The 19,050-nt window shown below is 44.5% G+C and overlaps 1 protein-coding gene across 1 annotated transcript in view; it reads right to left on the reverse strand.

The window, feature by feature from the left end:
• Positions 1–473: 473 nt before the first annotated feature.
• LOC110261352 (uncharacterized) overlaps positions 474–19,050 on the reverse strand; it is a 600,020-nt gene continuing 581,443 nt past the window's right edge. Inside the window, exons 7-9 of the transcript XR_014805973.1 lie at positions 7,556–7,627; positions 2,174–2,448; positions 474–1,635 (exon numbers count right to left, since the gene is read on the reverse strand). The gene's annotated coding sequence lies outside the window, so the exon portion shown is untranslated. The remainder of the gene's footprint in view (positions 1,636–2,173; positions 2,449–7,555; positions 7,628–19,050) is intronic.

The following is a 19,050-nucleotide window of genomic DNA, read 5'->3' on the forward strand; positions in this document are numbered from 1 at the left end:
GATGACTGAGCAGGACAGACAGACAGGCCCTCTCCGAGGTCTGGCCTTTGGGACCAATGTGCACTGGTCAGCGCAGCTGCTCTGCCCCTCGGGACACTGGAGGCCAATGCCTCAAGCTCCGGCTCTCCCTCCCAGACACCAGCAGGAACGGGCTGGGGGCAAGCTGGTCGCAGGAACACCCAGGGTACCAGCTGAATACAGGAACAAAGAGGCAGAGGCATTAAAGATTTATTTCCGGGGCGTGTCAGTTTCCATTTGATCTATCACGCCACCCAAAGAGGAGGTGAAAGCAAGATTGAACTGTCCTCCACGGTGGAAACAGGGGCATGAGTGATTCAGTGACCATCACGACCGGAAGTGATGCTCTGTATATTCACCCTTGTCATTTACCAATCTGGACTCAGGGCAAATCATTGAGTAATTTTATGGGTGCTTTCCAAGCCTCTCCCCAAATCTTTGTGTCATTGCTGGGGCTTTTTTGTTGGTTTTTTGTTTGGTTTTGTTTTCCATGTGACAAAACTCCTGCCAAAAGAAACTGGTTTCTGAAGTCCCGGTCAAAAAGCAGTGGCGTTCTCTTCCACACATTAATGAATCCAAAATTCTCCATTATGAACAATATTTATCAAAAACAGCCCACTATCAGATGAAAGATGTGCCTTATCTTTTCTTGTCAACTAAAACATTATTCACTGAAAGTTTCTTTCATATCTGTTTCAGGGGTTTCAGTGTCATTTTAAATTGCAAATCAATCATCTATCTCGCAGCCCTCGTTCTGGAGGGGAGATTAACGCTCTGGCTAAAATTGTTTACAAAGCCATTTGTAAACCTTCTGTGGATGCAGATGAGAAAAGTTTACTAGTTTAACATTGTTGATCCCAGAGAAAGCCTTAAGCAATGACTTCAGAGGGCAAAAAAATTTGTTCATTTATCATTATTGTCATGGGCTTTCGCAAATGATAACAATTTGTCTTCATCCTATTTTTAGACAATGAGGCACAATAGAGTCCAGAAAGCCATTTTGCCAGATGGGAGAAGGTGCTTTCATTGCAAAATGTTGTCTTTTCTTCCCCTGCCCTATGAAATTGGCTTAAGTGAGAACCAAAGATACGTTTTAATGTCAGGATTCCCAGAAGCCATAATGACATATAATAAAGGCATTGCCAGACCCAGGAAGCACAGGGTTCAAGGGCCTGGAAGCCTATTTTCAATCTCAAATCGTGACTTCTGGGATAGACAGATGCGTGGTAAAAGCCGGGAAGATAGTTATGGATTTTAGCATGCTTTCATTCCTTATTAATATCCCCCCTTTTTTAAATGAAACACTGCAATAGGAAGGCCAATTACTTCTCATTAAGATGAATAAAAATGTTAGAATAAGCCGGACATAAAATAAACATTTAAAGTGATAGATGGTGAATTCCACCGAGCTCTGTTACTACTAATCAGGAACTCTCCATGGAAGAGAAGAGAAGAAAATCCAGTTTTCATTAGAAAGGCTCCCGATTCTGGTGAATTTCATCAAGCTCCCTGCTTGTTCCCCACAGCGGGTTCCTGGCAGCGTCTGGGGAAGCAGGATGTCCTTGTTTTCGTGTCTCTGATAGTCCAGGGGCTCTAGAAACCAATACCCCCCCCCTCCTGCAAATAGCCCCAAACCACCGCTCGCTTCACTAGGCTGGCTCCCTCGGCCTCCGCGGGCTTTGTGAGCCTGTCATTGATAATCATTGTATGCTTAGGCCGTCTTTAACACAAAGGAATATTTTACCTGTGCCTTCCCCTTATTAAGGGCGATGCGTAGAAAGGCCTTACAGAGATTCTGCAGTCAAAATCAGCACCGATGTCCTAGTATGTGGCCCATCCTATTGGGGTCCAGGTGCAGGGGGAACCGGGAACTTCATATTCGAGAAGCCTTTACCACTGAGCTGACGTTTTAGCAAAGAGTGCTATTATTGACGCATTGAGCCCACGTTGGAAACGTGAGAGCATTCCTGAACATTAATCAGCCTGAAAACGTATCATATGTTCTGCAATAGCCTGGATGCACACGCATGCACATACATGCACGTGCTTGTACACAGACACACCCATGCACACACAGAAGCGTGCACACACACACATACACACACACACACACATACACACACACACACACACACACACACACACACACACACACCCCCGTTGGAGGTTCAGGAGGGAGGGCACGTTAGAGCTGATGCCACAGATTGGGGTTGTCGCCATGCTCACAGTGGGCTTTCAAGGAGGGGTGCTGCGGGCCCCTACTGAGCACAGGATGGCTAGTGATGGGAAGACCTGACAGACCCAGACCGCTTGCCTGCTTTACTTTAGCAAGCTGGGTACTGACCCACTTTCTGCCTTGCTTCATGCTGTCTTTTTTTGCAGACCTGTAGACCTTACCTGTCAGAAAGCTGCTTCGCTCCCGGCCGTTTCCTGAAAGCAGAGAGACACCTTTGCGGTGGGATGTCCATGCTGTTTCCACACTAGGAGTCCTAATCCCGATCCTAATCCCATTCCACTGACCACAGAGTGGCCCCTGCCCTTCCTCGCAGGCACCTCCCTCGCTTCCAGCCCAGCCCTGTGCCTCCGCCACGGACTTTCCCAAATGGCCCAGCCCTGGCGACGCCTTGCCCAAGTTTGTCCCCGTCTGGACAGGGGCCGTCTTATTCCCAATCAGGACTTTTTTTTCTTCCTTCCTCCCTCCGTCCCTCCCTCTTCTCTCCCTCTCTTTTTCTTTCCCTTTCTTTCTTTCTTTTGTCAATAGAAGTCTATTTATTAACTGGTGAATTTATCATTCAATAATTTTAAGACAGCCTAGAATAAGACATTGTCCTCTAAGTAAATTCCTTTTTTTTTTCTTTTGCTTTTTTATCTTATCTTTCATTGTGGTAAAATACACATGACATAAAATTTACCATTGCAAAGGGTACACGTCCACCAATCTCCAGATCTCTTTTCAAATTACAAATCTGAATCTCTATATCCATTAAAGCACTCCCCATCCCACCCCCTCCCCAGCCCCTGGCAGCCCCACAGACCATGTTTGGTCCTGTAACCAACAGCTTTGTCCTTTTGTATTTTTGGTTAGCCCTCAACCATCCCTGCCATTCAAGTCACAAGAAGCTCATTGCATCCAGGAAGAGATGGATACCAGAGAACAAAGATTATGAAAAAGTGGAATTCCCGTCGTGGCGCAGTGGTTAACGAATCCGTCTAGGAACCATGAGGTTGTGGGTTCGGTCCCTGCCCTTGCTCAGTGGGTTAACGATCTGGCGTTGCCGTGAGCTGTGGGGTAGGTTGCAGATGTGGCTCGGATCTGGCGTTGCTGTGGCTCTGGCGTAGGCTGGTGGCTATGGCTCCGATTCGACCCCTAGCCTGGGAACCTCCATATGCCGTGGGAGGGGCCCAAAGAAATAGCAAAAAGACAAAAAAAAAAAAGATTATGAAAAAGTTCTTTTATGAATTTAAGTCTCAAAAGTCTAAGCCTGGAGGGGAAGAGAAGAAGAAGGGACCCGAGGAATGGGTAATAGGTGGGGAAGGACATGCCATGTCTCAGATGTCTCAGCAGGTTTCCTGCATAAATGGTCCAGAAGAAAGAAGAGGAAAAGAAGAGAGAGCACGTGGGTGTCGGTAAGTCCCCAAGAAGGGTCTGGTCCTTGGCCATCCTGAGGTTGAGCTCCCATGAGATAAGAGCTCCCTGGGCACCCTGGACTAGACTGAGGAATCATGCTCTAGTACTGGACAGAGGGATGGCCCCTGGGTACCACTGCCACTTTGCCCCAACCTTGTCATTATATATAGGACTCCAGGGAAACCTGGAAGGGCCCCCACTTGGCTAAGATTATTCTGATTGACCTGACAAAATAAGAGCTTGCTTTAAAGTTTTAGTTGAATGGCAGGGAAAGATGTTAAAATTATTTTTCTTGAATTTCAAAGCTGCTCTAGTCCACACCTCAGACCTCTCTTCCAGCAACTATACCTTATATCTGCTTCCAATTTCCCACTGATTTTCAGGCTTCAAGCCAGGAAAGAAAGAGAATGAGGGGAAGAACGGAGGCCTCCCTCCCACCAATAACCAACACCAATCTCTCTGCCATGTGAATGAAGCATATCCTGGTCCAGTCAAGCTTTCAGATGACTATAGAACTAACTGACACCATCAATGCAATGCCATGAGCTAGAACTGCCCTCCTAAACTGCTCCTGAATAACTAACTCAGAGAAACTATGAGATAACATAGAGTTTTTGTTGTTATAAGCCACAGAGTGTTTAGGTGATTCGTTACATAGTGATAGATAACTACTCTAGGAGGCCCACATCAAGAAAAAAAAATCATTAAGTTGCTGGATCAACCCTAACCTGAAGCTATAACCTGAAGCTATTACCTATAGACTTTTCTGTAAAGTGAATCAATAAAGTCTCTTTATCATTTAAGCCAGTTTGAGTTGGCTTTTCTACTACTTGCTATGAAAACCATCTTGGCAGATACATATCCAATCCTTCTCCCTCGTCTCAGACTTCTGACTTGGTGGGAAGTAAAAACGTGGATTGATTGACCCTACTTAACTTCAGCTGAAGAATCTTCATTCCAGCTACTCCTACCTTTAACTGTGGCATTAACGTTAATGGAAGCAGATGCTGCTGCAATTGCCATGCAGAGAATTCATTCTCTTGCTTAAAGATGTAGTAAGTGGAGATGGGAAGTAGTTTCTACCTGAATTTATAAAGTCTATAGGTAATAACCCTTAAATGTAACATCCTTGTAGATATCCATTGTCATTTGCCTCTTCAAAGCCACCAAAGAGAAGGAGTGAGGTGTGATGTTTATTCCTGCTTGACACTTGGGTGTCTTAGCATTCTTCAAACCAAAATGAGAAACAGAAAACTGTGTAGTGGTTACAGTACTTTGGTGGCTAAAAACACAGATGTAACCTTTCTTTTTCTTTTGGAAATTTCCTCTTGCAACTCTCTCTCTCTCTCTCTCTCTCACACACACACACACACACACACACACACAAAGAGAGCAGATCTCTTTTTAAAGAGAGAAGTGAAAAATACGTGTGTGTATGTGTGTACAACAAAATGGAAATGTCACAACAAGAAAGCAATGCACTCTGGTTGACAATGCTAAGAATGGTCTGGAAAGAATAGGGTTGACATTAGGTTCCCAAAGGCAAGAAATAAAAGGAGGTGCTGGGAGTTCCCATTGTGGCTCATTGGTAAGGAACCTGGCTAGGATCCATGAGGATGCTGGTTCGATCCCTGGCCTTGCTCAGTGAATTAAGGATCCTGCGTTGCTGTGAGCTGTGGTGTAGCTTGCAGACGCGGCTCAGATCCCATATTGCTGTGGAGTAGGCCGGCAGCTGCGGCTCCTATTAGACCCCTAGCCTGGGAACCTCCATATGCCGAGGGCGAAGTCCTAAAGAAAAAAAAAAAAAAGGAGGGGCTGGCTAAAACACAACCCAGGAGTCCCTGGCCTTCTCCCTCCTCTGAATAAAATTAAGCTTGGCCAATAAAAATCATTGAATTTCATGTGTCAGCTGTGTATATGGGTTTACTGCATAGATAGACATGGCCACGTGAAGTCTACATGATAAAAATTATCAGTAAATTATATCTTTATTAGCGCTCTACACTCACTTCCTCCTTTTTTTTTTTAATGAGATTGTCTGGATTACTGGCTCTTTAACCAGGAAAAAAAAGAAATTCACTTCTGTGATGAATCACAGAAATTCATCACATTAAGCCTCACTGAATGTTTCATAGAAACTCTGTTGGGAAGGCAGAGCGCGAATGTTTGGCTTTGGTGTCATAAGAACTCAATATGGATCTGATTTTCCTCTTAACTCCTGGGTAACCCTGAGCCAGCTACTGAGTCTGTCCAAATAGCAGCTTCTCCACCTGTATATTATGATTTTTTTTTTCGTAATATAAATAGCATGGCTCTTACAGAATTTCCTGTGTTTCAGACGCTATAGTCAGTATTTTCTGCTTCTTAACTCCTGGAACCCCATCACCTAATGGGATTATTTTATCCCAGAGCTTGGCACATATTAGACATTGCAGGGGCACTATCCCCTTTCATTCGGAAATAAAATATTAAAAACCATAATTAACAGAGGGTAAAATGATCTATTTCTTACCCATCTAGGTGGTGTGAATCTAAAAATAATTTTACATTTTAACTCTGTGACCAAGTACACACACACACACACTGTGAAAGAGAGGGATTTCTAAAAATCAATGTATCATTGCTTTCTCCATATCATCTATTTCTATCCATCCCACCTGGTATCACTGGGGACATCAGAGGGACACTGTACTTCAAAGACAAATGTCATCTTAATTGGACAGGTCTCTTTTTAACATTTACCATTTCCTGTTGGGCCTAGCTCAAAGGAAAAAGGAAAAAATATATATACATTTTATAAACAGGGGAAGAAAAATGTCACCCCAAATCACATCTCTAAGTTACGGGTGTGTGTTTGGTGCAACCGTGTGGATCCCAGCATCCGAGTCAGGTGCAAGGCCATGTGAGTGTGTTAGCCGTTTTAGTCACGGGGCTGAGGGCTATGACCATGTCACAGCCCCTGAATCAGGATTCATGACAACCCAGTGGATGGCTATTCAGCCACAGCTCATACCATCAACCACAGTGGGAGGGCCCCAAATGAGTGGGGTGGACTCAGATTCTGCCCTCTCTGCCGAGGTTCTCAGTTGAGACAGTGAGACGTGTCTTCCTCCTGCTGTCTCAGTTCACATGAAAACAGGAAATGCAACAGAAGAGAATAAGTCTTTACTGCCTTATCGTCATGTTCAGATCAGGTACCAAAGCCACGTGGTGAACCCACTGGAAAAGTGCCATGACTCAGGAGGAAGCATGTTTACGGATGTTGTACCAGAGAGACCTGGGTTCAAATATCAGCTCTGCTGCCTGCTAGCAGTATGACCTCACTTCCCTGAACTTGTCTCTCTCTCTCTCTCTTTTTTTTTTTTTTTTTGGTTTTTTTAGGGCCACACCCACGGCATATGGAAGTTCCCAGGCTAGGGGTTGAATCAGAGCTGTAGCCTCTGGCCTACGCCACAGCCACAGAAACACCAGATCCGAGCCACATCTGCAACCTACCCCACAGCTCACAGCAACGCCAGATCCTTAACCCACTGAGCAAGGTCAGGGATCAAACCTGCATCCTCATGGTTACTAGTCAGATTCATTTCCACTGAGCCACACGGGAACTCTGAGCTTGTCTTCTTGAAAAAGCTGCATGAGATAATACTTATATACTCCCTGAAACATAGGGAGCTCTCAATAAGTGGCAGAAGCAGTGAAGTTACAATGATGTCTGCCTCTCATGCCCCTTTCCCTGAGCTCCAAATTTGCACAGAGGACTAACTCCTCGACTTCTCTAACGGGGCATCCCACAGGCCTGCAGAACTCAGAATGATAAATCAAACTCGCCATCTATTCCTTAAACCTGACCACCTAGAAACCTGGGTCATGACCACCCCATCCCCCGCCCCCATCCCATGGATTCAATACCTCTATCAAGGTGTTTACTGGACTTCAGGCTTGAACATCACCTCACAAGTCAGAATTTTCTTCCTCCTTCTCCTGAAAATATACAAAAGCAAGATGGAGAACAAAATGAAATGCTTATGATTTCCAGGAAAATTCAAAGATGAATGTAATGCAAGACTAAAATACACATAAGTCGGTCAAAAGCTGCCATGACTGGGCAGAAGCCACAGTAAGAGGAAGTGAAAAGACACTCAGTGAGTACCTGGAGGAGTTCACTGATGGTACCTCTCAGAAAAGACCAACTAGAAGATGCTTATTAAAGGAAAAAAGATCCAACCTGAAGTGCAAAACTATTCTTGTGCAACAATGGATCTAGAAAATAGAGCAAGCAGGGCTTCTGCCGGGAGGCCACTTAACCCTGGTTAGGACAAAGTGGCAGAGTGAGCCATAGTTGCAGGAAGCAGTCTGTCTCTGAGGCAACGGGGAGAGGAAAACCCGTGGCTTGTAAAATCTGCAAGGTTACACTCCCCTCTCCTGCTCCTTAACTCTCTTCATTCACCTGTTACTCCTACCCTCAAACTTATGCTAATATCTGATGGAGGAAAAATCAAACACACCCAATGATAAGTAAGCGCAAGAAGCAGCCATGGCTTCTGCACAAAACTACTTGAGAAAAACATGGAAAATGGCAGCAAAACTTAACGAAATGAAAAGCCTTCTCTAGCAGTCATGTTTTCAAAGAGCAGGTAAAAGGATGATCAAACCTTTCCCCCCAACTTTAAAAAAATGGGACGCAATTACATCTCTGAAGAAAGCTCTCGAAGAAGGGATAATTGTCTCTAATGGGCTAAAGGATATCATTCAAAGATAAAATCCTACGCATATGTATAAACACTGAGATCTATTTTAACATAATATTATAGAGTAAAATTGGCTGATAGAAAAAGAAAGAGAAGGAAGGAAAATAAGAAAAAAAGAGGCATTCCCGTCATGGCTCAGTGGTTAACGACTCCGACTAGGAACCATGAGGTTGCAGGTTTGATCCCTGGCCTCGCTCAGTGGGTTAAGGATCTGGCGTTGCTGTGAGCTGTGGTGTAGGTTGCAGATGTGGCTCAGATCCCATGTTGCTGTGGCTGTGATGTAGGCCGGTGGCTAAAGCTCTGATTAGACCTCTAGCCTGGGAACCTCCATATGCTGCGGGAGCGGCCCTAAAAATGGCAAAAAGACAAAAAAAAAAAAAAAGAAAAGAAAAGAAAGAAAGGAGGGAGGGAGGAAGGGAAGAAAGAACTAGAAGGTAAGGAAAAGGAAATCTAATTGTACCTTAATCATGGTGGAGAATGAAGAAGACAGTGTCTAAAGAAATAAGAACTAAAGATGTCATAAAAAGGTGTCATTGTTGGAGTTATGACTCAAGCAAGATATACACCCTTTTAAATATTGGGAGAGCCAAAATGTAGCACGTAGACTTTAAGAACCAAACAAAAATCTATTACACAATGACATGTGAGACCTCAGACCAAATGTGTGTCATCGACGTGAAAATGGGCTCAGTTGGTCCATCAAAAATATTTTCAGGTTGGTCCACAAAGCAGAGCTATCTCCATGCGGTATTCAAGAGACTCTTAAGACCAAGTCCTCCAGCCAAGCTGAAAACAAAAAGATATTCAAAGGCACACCAGACAGATGTAAAGAAAAGGAAGCCAAGGCCATGTTCTTAGTATCTGAGATGGCAAGACTCAGCAGAGAGGCATAACAGGAGACGCTGATAATACTAAAGGGAGAAATTCACAGCGATCATAGAACAGTTCTGACTACCTGCGTCAGATAACAAAGCAGCAACAATCACGAAGCAGAGATTACAGGAGATGCAAAGAGGAACAAGCAGTAACACCCTTAGGAGCAGGAGATAATTCAGCACTCTCTCCATGACAGACCAGGGGACAAAAACTTAGAATCCAGCTGCCCCAGATAACATAATTAAGAAGACAGACCGGACAGAGTCACACAGGTTACATACCTCGACAACAGATCATTTATTTTCTTTTCAAATGCCCATGAAATATTAATAAAAGCATCGATCACATTGCAGGCCACAAAGGGATCCCAGTAAATTCCCCAAACCCAGAAATAGCAATCATGGTATTCTCTGATCACAATGTAATAAAAAGAGCAGTGACGAAATCAGAAGATAAAAAGTCCTGGCCAGCTGAAAATTAAAAATAAATGAAAATCACTCCTAGACATACTCTTAAATCTAGACATACTCTTAAGGCAACACAATCCCAAAAGGAAGAATTTCTGAAAAACAAAATGAAAATACTATATATCAGAACCTCTGGACACAGCTAAAAAGGACTCAGAAAAAAAAAAAGTCATAATTCAAAAACTTAGGTCAATAAAACATAAAGAATAAAAGCCAATGATTCAGGCTTTGATTAAAAACATAGGGAATAAAAGATAAGAGCTAATAAAAAAAGCAAAAAAAAAAGCAAAAATTAGTAAGTTAGAACAATGCAAACCCACAGGACCATAGAATAAGCCCACAAGCTGTGTCTTTAGGAGACAGAAAAGAACAACTAAAATCGTTCACAAATCAACCTACTCACCAGAAAAGAAGAAGAAAATATGAAGAAAGAGACGGGAAATGTAAATAGACTAACGTCATTGAAAAAAAAGCATTCAAAGCTGTCTATAAAAGGACCCCCAAGCTATCTAGGCTTGGGAATATTTTATCAATTTCTTTCAGAAAATCAGATGATCCAATCACACTCAACGGTTCTAAGACCCAACCTGCAAAAAGAAGGAAAATTTCCGAGACCTTTTATTGAAGCAAATGGCACATTAGGCCTAAACCTGGTGGAGACTGGGCAGAAACAAACAAAAATCATAGCCTAACTTATTAGGCATATAGATGGACAAATCAAATGTAAACTATTAGTAGCAGAATCCATTAGACCATTAAAAAAGAGTACCCTATAAAGAGTGGGTTTTATTTTACAAAATTGCATGGTAAATTCAACAATTTTTTAATCAAAAATAATAAAAACTCACTCCCTTACAACTAACATATAAAGGTTTCCTAAGACTGTGTGAAGAAAAGACAATGACCAAGGTGAAAGTGACGGCTGAAAAAATTCACAGAAAAGGAAATATAAATGATTAAACACAAGAAGAGAAACTCAAGAAGAGAGATCGCCAAATTAAAGCCATCTCAAGATGCCATTTTGGACTGGCAAAAATCCAACATTTGATAACCCTCTGTGAGGGACATGATGGGGAAACAGGCAAGGTATATTGCTGGTGGGAATATGAATTGGTATAACCCCTGTGAAGGGCAAATCAGCACCATTTATCAAAATTACATGTGTATATACCCTTTGACCCATCAATTATACGTTTGGGAATTTATCCTGCAGTTACACTTGCATGCGTTTGAAATGATGTCTGTACACCGTTATCCATTAGCATTGCTTGCAGAGCAAAAATGCAAACTACCTACATATCCATCTATTGGAAACTGGTTAAATAAATTATGGTACATCCATACAGTACAATTCCATGAAGCTCCCAAAACAGTGATCCTTTGCCTATGTGGATATAGAAAGACTACCAGTGTACATCATTAAGTAAACAGAACAAAACAAAACAACGTGAAGAGTTCCGGTCGTGGCTCAGTGGAAACGAATCTGACTATCATCCATGAGGATGCAGGTTCTATCCCTGGCCTCGCTCAATGGGTTAAGGGTCCAGCGAGGCCATGAGCTGTGGTATAGGTCGCAGATGAGGCTCAGATCCTGAGTTGCTGTGGCTGTGGTGTAGACCGGCAGCTATAGCTCCGATTGGAGCCATAACCTGGGAACCTCCATATGCCGCAGGTGCAGCTCTGAAAAAAAAAAAGACACGACAGTACGATGCACAGTGTGTATATCAAGCTGCCTTTCCTGTTAAAAGAGAAAAAAATAATATGTATTTGTATTAGGCTGTAAACGATCTCCTATAGTCTTAGGAAATAGTCTTGCAAATATTGGTACACATCTATTTTTCCAGGTTGATCAATGAGTCCTATTCCTTCAACACACAGCCCACTCTGATGTCACAGTCTATGCTGTAGGTACACTGAACCACAAACTGTCTCTGGTCATCTTTGTGTATATATCGTTCCCTCTGCCTAAAGCACCATGATACCCCCTGTCTGCCAGATGGGCCACTCATCCTCCAAGCAGATCCGGTTCCAACAACGTGCCTGCAAGTAGGGAAGAGAGAGCGTGGCTCCCTTCCATGGGCCCATATGCACACCCCTCTTTGTCAGGTTATTCTGAAATTCTGTGCTCAGATATATATCTTCCCAAGGAAATCATGAGAAATTCAGGGGCAGCAGGTGTGTTATTTTCACTTTTGCCTCCCCATGATCTGTCTGACCCAGATTATGTGCATAACACCTACGCCTTTGAATGGGAGGTATAAACGCCGCACATGTCCATTAGTGCGTGAACAGGTTAACAAAATGTGGCAATTACATACAATGGAGTGCTATTCAGCCTTTAAAAGGAAGGCAATTTTTTTTTCCTTTTTATGACCACCCCACAGCATGTGGATTATGGATTTCCCGGGCCAGGGATCAGATCCGAGCTGCAGTTATGACCCATTGTTGCAGCTGCAGCAACGCCAGATCCTTAACCCACCATGCTGGGCTGAGGATCAAACCTGCCTCCTGCCATTGCAGAGATGTCGATAATCCCTTTGCACCACAGTGGGGACTCCTGGGAGGCAGTTCTAACCAAGGCTACAGTATGGATAACTTTTGCAAACATGATATCAGTTGGAATAAGCCAGATACAAAAGGACAAATACTAGAAACTCATATGAGTTTTGTAGAGTGGTCAAATTCATAGAGACAGAAGAGAGATGATGGTTGCCAGGCATTGGGATAAGGGAAGTATGGGGATTTATGCTTTAATGGGCACTGCATTTCAGTTTGGGAAGATGAAAAAGGTCTGGAGCTGATGGTGGTGATGGTTACACATCAATGTGAATGCACTTAATGCCCCTGAACTGTATGCCTAAAAATGGCTAATAAGGTAATTTTTTAAAAGTTTTATTTTATTTATTTATTTATTTATTTTGCTTTTTAGAGCCACACCCACGGCATATGGAAGTTCCCAAGCTAGGCGTCAAATCGCAGCTATCGCTGCCAGCCTACACCAATAGCCATAGCAACTCGGGGATCTGAGCCACGTCTGCAACCTATACCACCCCTCAAGGCAGTGCCAGATCCTTGACCCACTGAGCAAGGCCAGGGATCGAACCTGCATCCTCATGGATCCTAGCGGGGTTTGTTTCCGCTGCACCACAACAGGAACTCCCCCATACGGTAAATTTTATGTTATATATATTTTACCATCATTTTTAAAAATATGATTTGAATGGGGGGATCCAAGGCCTCCTTAAGAAGTAAAGTCATTACGCTCAAGAACACTTTTATATCCTGTTCCCAAAGATGGTAAATATTGTATGTATGTTGTGTCCATGTCTATCTGTCAAAGTCAATTCTACCCTTAGAAAACTTTTTCCTGAGACTTAACCAAAAGCTGGAAATGAATGGTCACTAAGATCTTGGTAACTATGCTATACCATTCATTTGTCAATAAGGATCCATGACCCACGAGGTGGCAGACACGGAGCCAGGGATACGGAGGTGAGAAAAACAGAGTTCTGGCCCTTACCTCGAGGAATCTACAGACTGAATCTACAGACCCTGCAACACTTTGAAGACCTTTTGCCTCTCGTTCCCTCCAGTCCAAGGAGTCTCCCTCTCACAAGCCCCCTGGGCTTCTCTCTACTCTTTGGTAATATTCACTTAGGATCCTGAGTGTCTGTGAATATTCCACCGTAGAGAACGAATCCCCTGAAACAAACAAAACACAAAACGTTTATGAAATACAGTGTCTGTGTAGAAAGGCATGGCTCATTTTCATGTTTTATTTTCAAGTTGGTTATTGCTGGGGTAGAGAAGTGCTATTGATTTTTCTGTGTTGATCTTGAGTTTAGCAACCTCACTGAACTCTATTATTAGTTCTAACAGTGTGTGTGTTGATCCCTTTGGTTATTCCGAGGAGATGATCATATCATTTGCAGATAAAGTCTGTTTTTTTCGCTTCCCTCCTGATCCTTACAAGTCTGATTTCTTTTTGGTTCCCTTATAACAGTGGCCATGACCTTTTAAATAAAATTTCCAAAAAAAAAAAAAAAAAAGCATAAGGCAGCAAAAGAGTGGATTAATTGTATGATGTTAAAATAAAAGATTTTCATTCAAAGAAACCATGAACAAAGTTACTAAATACTAGAGGAGAAGGTACGTGCAATATCTAAGACAACAAGGGATTACTGTTTCTAGACTATGGAAGGAATTTCTGCATATCAACGAGGAGAAAATGCAACCCAATGGGAAAATGGTCAAAGGATCTGAATAGTAATTTATAGATGAGAAAACTCTAAAGCTAATAAGAGCACTGGAGAGATGTTTAAAATCATTAATAATCAGAGAAGTGTAAATTAAAACAATAATGAGGTATTACTTTCTACATACTGGACTAGCTGAGTCAGAAAGCTGGATAATGCCAAATATAGGAGGAAATGTGAGGATATAAGAATTGTAATCGTTGGAGTTCGTGTTGTGGCACAGAGGAAACATATCCGACCAGGAACCACGAGGTTGTGGGTTTGATCCCTGGCCTCGCTCAGTAGGTTAAGGATCCAGCATTGCCATAAGCTGTGATGTAGATTGCAGATGCAGGTCATATCTGGTGTTGCTGTGGCTGTGCCCTATGCCACAGCCACAGCTCCAATTAGATCCCTAGCCTGGGAACCTCCATACACCACAAGTGCAGCCCTAAAAAGACAAAAAAAAAAAAAAAAAAAAAAAAAAAAGAATTGTAAACCTGGAGTTCCCATTGTGGCTCAGTGTTAATGAACCCAAGTAGTATCCATAAAGATCCAGCGTTGCCATGAACTGTGGTGTAGATCACAGACGCTGCTCCGACCCCACGTTGCTATGGCTGTGATGTAGGCTGGCAGCTGTAGCTCTGATTCCACCCCTAGCCTGGGAACTTCCATATGCCTCAGATGTGGCCCTAAACAGCAGATTAAAAAAAAAAAGAATGGTAATCCACTGCTTGACATAATATGACTGGTACAGCAATTCTGAATAGCAATTGAGCCAAATACTAAAAAGCATCTGCTAAAGGACATGTATCCCCAGTTCCCATACCTGTTCCTAAGCGGACATGGGCAAGGAAATTCATGTAGTCTTGCTGGCCATGTTGAGAAATTGGAGGCAACTGGGCTGTCCATCTTTGGGTGAGTGGATAGATAAAATACAGTGGATGCAAACCATGCATCCAGTGGGAAAAACAGTCCAGATATGTGTCTGGGTCTTAAAAACAGTGCGGAGTGGGAGACGTTGAAAAACTATGATCTCTCAACCAATACTATTTACATAAAATGCAGAAATTGCATGCATGTAGTACAAGAGTACATATTTTGCAAGAAGACATCTGAACAACAATAACAAAAGGAAAACAAGAGCATGTTAAAAGCATCAAGATAGGTGCCTGTGGAGGTGGGAAACGAGGCTAAAGTGAATGAATAAGTGAAACAGGACCAGGCCCTTGCACAGAGGGGCCCTTGCAATGCTCCCAGATGGAAGAGTGAGATTTTTACAAATAAATACATAAATGAAATAAATTTGGAGTTCCTTTTGTGGCTCAGCGGGTTACAAACCCCACGAGTATCCATGAGGATGTGGGTTCAATCCCTGGCCTCGCTCAGTGGGTTAGGGATCATCCGGGGTTGCTGTGAGCTGGGGTGTAGGCTGTATATTTGGCTTGGATCTGGCGTTATGGTGGCTGTGGCAGAGGCCAGCAGCTGTAGCTCCAATTCAGCCTCTAGCCTGGGAAGCTCTACATGCTGCAAGTTCGGCCCTGAAAAAGCAAAAAAATAAATAAATACATACATTAAAGCAATGCTGAGAGGCTAAAAGACTCCAGAGAGAGATGATAAGAGCTCAGAAGACTCAGCTGGGGCTTCTAGCTCAGCCCAAAGATGCCCACAGTTGGCATCAGGAGATAACACTGAACTCTGAGAAAGGTCAAGAAAAGGAAGGAAGAAGAGGTTTTTTGCCTACTTTGCACCCTGTAAAGAGAGGGGAGTGGCAACCAAGTGGGAGGAGGCGGAGTGGGGGCCGTCTTGCCCTCTCACCCTTCCCCAGGCTCTGCTTACAAAGAACGGAAGACTCAGAGAAAGGTGGCCTTGTCTCCTGATCTGGCCAGGCTCCAAGACCTCATGTGATCAGTGAGGACACAGGGGGAGCAGGCCTGGAGCACGGAGTCCAGCCCTGGATTCATGACACGTGGAGGAATGCCCGGTGCTCAAAGATTTGCTTCATAGAAAATAAATAATTGGCCTCGGACGCTCATTAGTCAGGCCACGGACACACCCAGCCTTCCCTCTGTCACTCCTCTCAGCCACATCATCTGACACCCTGGCAGGTTGGGGTCGCACCCCTCGGGTCCACCGAGGCCCTGAAGGATGTCAGGGCAGCAGGAGCGGGGCCATGAAGGAAACAACATTTTTATTACTGTCTGTCGAGAAAACCGGTAGTAGAACAGGCGGACTGTTAGACATTATGTATCGACTTGGCTTCCTGAATTTATTCTCGGCTGGTTATGGATTGTTACACACAAGTTCACTGGAAAGTTAGCCAGCCCACAGTTCTCAAAATACTCTTAGGGTTGGGGGTGGTGAGGAGTACAGGGAGGTGACGCCTGTCTCTGGGCAATTTGGAAAGCAGGAACTGGGAAAGAAAAATAAATGTGAAAATGTATCCACCATAGGGTGTGGGTCTGAGGGGCCAGGCGTGAATTCAGAGTAAGACCTGCCCAAATACAGCGGAACACAAGGGTGGGATCAAGGTCCCCACTGAGGGCTGTTTATTTGCTCAGTTATTTCCAGGCAAGTGTCCAGGGGGATCAGGTTTCGAGATGAACAGGTTTGGTGCCCACAGCTAAGTGATTAGCTGTTATCCTAGGACAATGGCTCAGGCCCAGAAGGGTAGCTGGGCACCTCTCACCTGTGTGGCCATTTGCAAGGAGGTGGGTGTGGGGATGGGGGGTCGATCCTGGTTAAAGGAGAGGTCCTGACGCCTCTGCGGGGGGGGGGGGGGCAGCCGCGGGGGGGGGGCTCTGACTACAGAACAGACACAAGCTGGGGAACACGCCACCTATCTGGAGGGGGGCTGAAATCACTGGCTCACTCAAATACACACCTTGGTGAGACGAGCCAAGGAAACGCATTCCAAAGCCTGGACCGCCACCCCTATCCAAAGCCTCCCCCAGGCATTGAGTGGAACTGTCATCCTTGGGTAGCAGGTACCAAGCCTTCAAAGAGCACAGAGGAATTAGAAACCGTTTTCCTGGGTCCTCGGGGTGGGGAGACGTGATCTACCAGGGCCTCCTGATTCCCAGAGGGAATGTCTCTCTCTCGGTGGTCCTCCCACTGGGCAATCACCCACGCTTCACACCGAAAGGCACCAAAGAGCTCCTGCAGCTTGTTCCATAGATGGATGAATGCAAATCAGTCCTGCAAATCTGCCCTGACGCGCATGTGCAACAGCTGCCGGAAGTTGGCAGTGGGCTCGGTTCTGCGGCGTCCCCGATCTACGATAATCCCTTTGGGACGTGGCTGCCTATGCTGCCAGCATCCCATCCCTGCTGTGACCCCACAGTCCCGATGGGTTGCATACAGCTTCGAGTCCCTCAATATCCAGGACTCCAGGCACCAGGGCAACAGTCAGCAAGGCCTGGCCCCCAGGGGCCCAAAAGAAATGATGACACCCCCGCCACGACCGGCGGAAATGCCAAGCTTGCACCCAAGCTTTGGCTTTGACTCCCGAAGAATTAAAGTCAACATGTGTCTGGGCATCAAATCAGAGAGAACTGTCAACCCTTTCAACGTGTCAGGTCTGCGGTACTAAAAATTTCTGTCTTAAAACAGTATCCAATTTCAAGTATAAAGGAAGAGAAGGGATAATACAGATGTTTCTTGAAGTTGGAAGTATCAAGAGTCCAAAACAATCACTTTTACTTTATCAGCCACCTCTGAAGAGTTCAAAGCGTTTTTCGTGGACGTTTTCATGCAAAATTGCGCAACAGTGGACGGGGCAGACCTGATCCTGATTTTACAGGAAGATATGAATGAGGAGCTAGAGGTCGGCTCACTCTTACTTTCTTCCCTCTGCATGACATGCCCCAAACCCATTGGTTAGGACCACATTTTTTATTTTTATTTTTATTTATTTATTTGTCTTTTTGCCTTTCCTAGGGCCACACCCGTGGCATATGGAGGTTCCGAAGGCTAGGGGTCTAATCGGAGCTGTAGCCACCGGCGCACACCACAGCCACAGCAACGCGGGATCCGAGCTGCGTCTGCGACCTACACCACAGCTCACGGCAACGCGGGATCCTTGACCCACTGAGCAACGCCAGGGATCGAACCCGAAACCTCATGGTTCCTAGTCGGATGCGTTAACCACTGCGCCACGACGGGAACTCCAGGACCGCATTTTTAAAGCAACATCCGAAGATGCTTGGGGTGTTCTGGATCTTCCAGGACTGGAGAGGCAAACACCAAAGTCAGGCAGCGAGGAGGACATGTGGCCTTGAGCCCGGTGGGGGCAGTGACCAGCCAGAAAGCTCTCTGTCTAGAGTCACCTCTAGCCCATCCCTGTCATAAGGAATGTGGACCTTAGTGTTGCCAGATAATCTGATTTTTTTTAAGAGAAGATGGAACTCTAATCACTTGGGGATAAAATCCACCGATTTTTAAACGTTAGCTTATTTTGAAGAAAAGAAATTCATGGCAAGCCCAACAAATCACATCTGTGAGCCAGACACTGCCCAAGACAATCAGTTTGCAACCCCAGTCCTGAGATGTCACCACTGATGGCAATTTCTATCTATGTTTAGGGGAGAGGAAAAAAAAAAAAAAAGAACTCCTATTTAAACCCACAAATGACTGCAACCACAGCTGCCTGCTAGGGGACTGACATCCTTTCTCTCCAGTCTGGAATATTTTCTAAGAAACATACTCGTGATAGGCATGGTCTGAAAGGGACCAGAAGATTTTATCTGCCTAGACAAAAAGAGCCGCAGGTAGAGTGTGGAGATCTGGGCTCTGCTATAAATAAAGACCCTGTCTCCATCCTTTCTGGTCTTCAGTGAAAGTTTACTATCTTTGATTTCTCTTTGCCAGGATGAAGGGAGGGGGGTTGCCCCAGGCCTGCGGTGACATGGGGAAAAACAGCCGCGGGACAAGCCTCCAGACCATCCATGATGCCGTGAAAGAGGAAGTGGGAGAAGCAAGTCACCCAGGACTCCTCAGAGCTGTTGGAAAGCAGATTTCTAGGTTTCCCACAGTAAGTAGGGCAGGATTTGAGGGTTGTTTGTTTGTTTGTTTGTTTG

Source organism: Sus scrofa, chromosome 6 (assembly GCF_054392235.1).
Source record: "Sus scrofa isolate SSC_HxYL_T2T_F1_AM1 chromosome 6, Sscrofa_HxYL_maternal_Yorkshire_Landrace_v2.0, whole genome shotgun sequence".
Classification (NCBI taxonomy): domain Eukaryota; kingdom Metazoa; phylum Chordata; class Mammalia; order Artiodactyla; family Suidae; genus Sus; species Sus scrofa.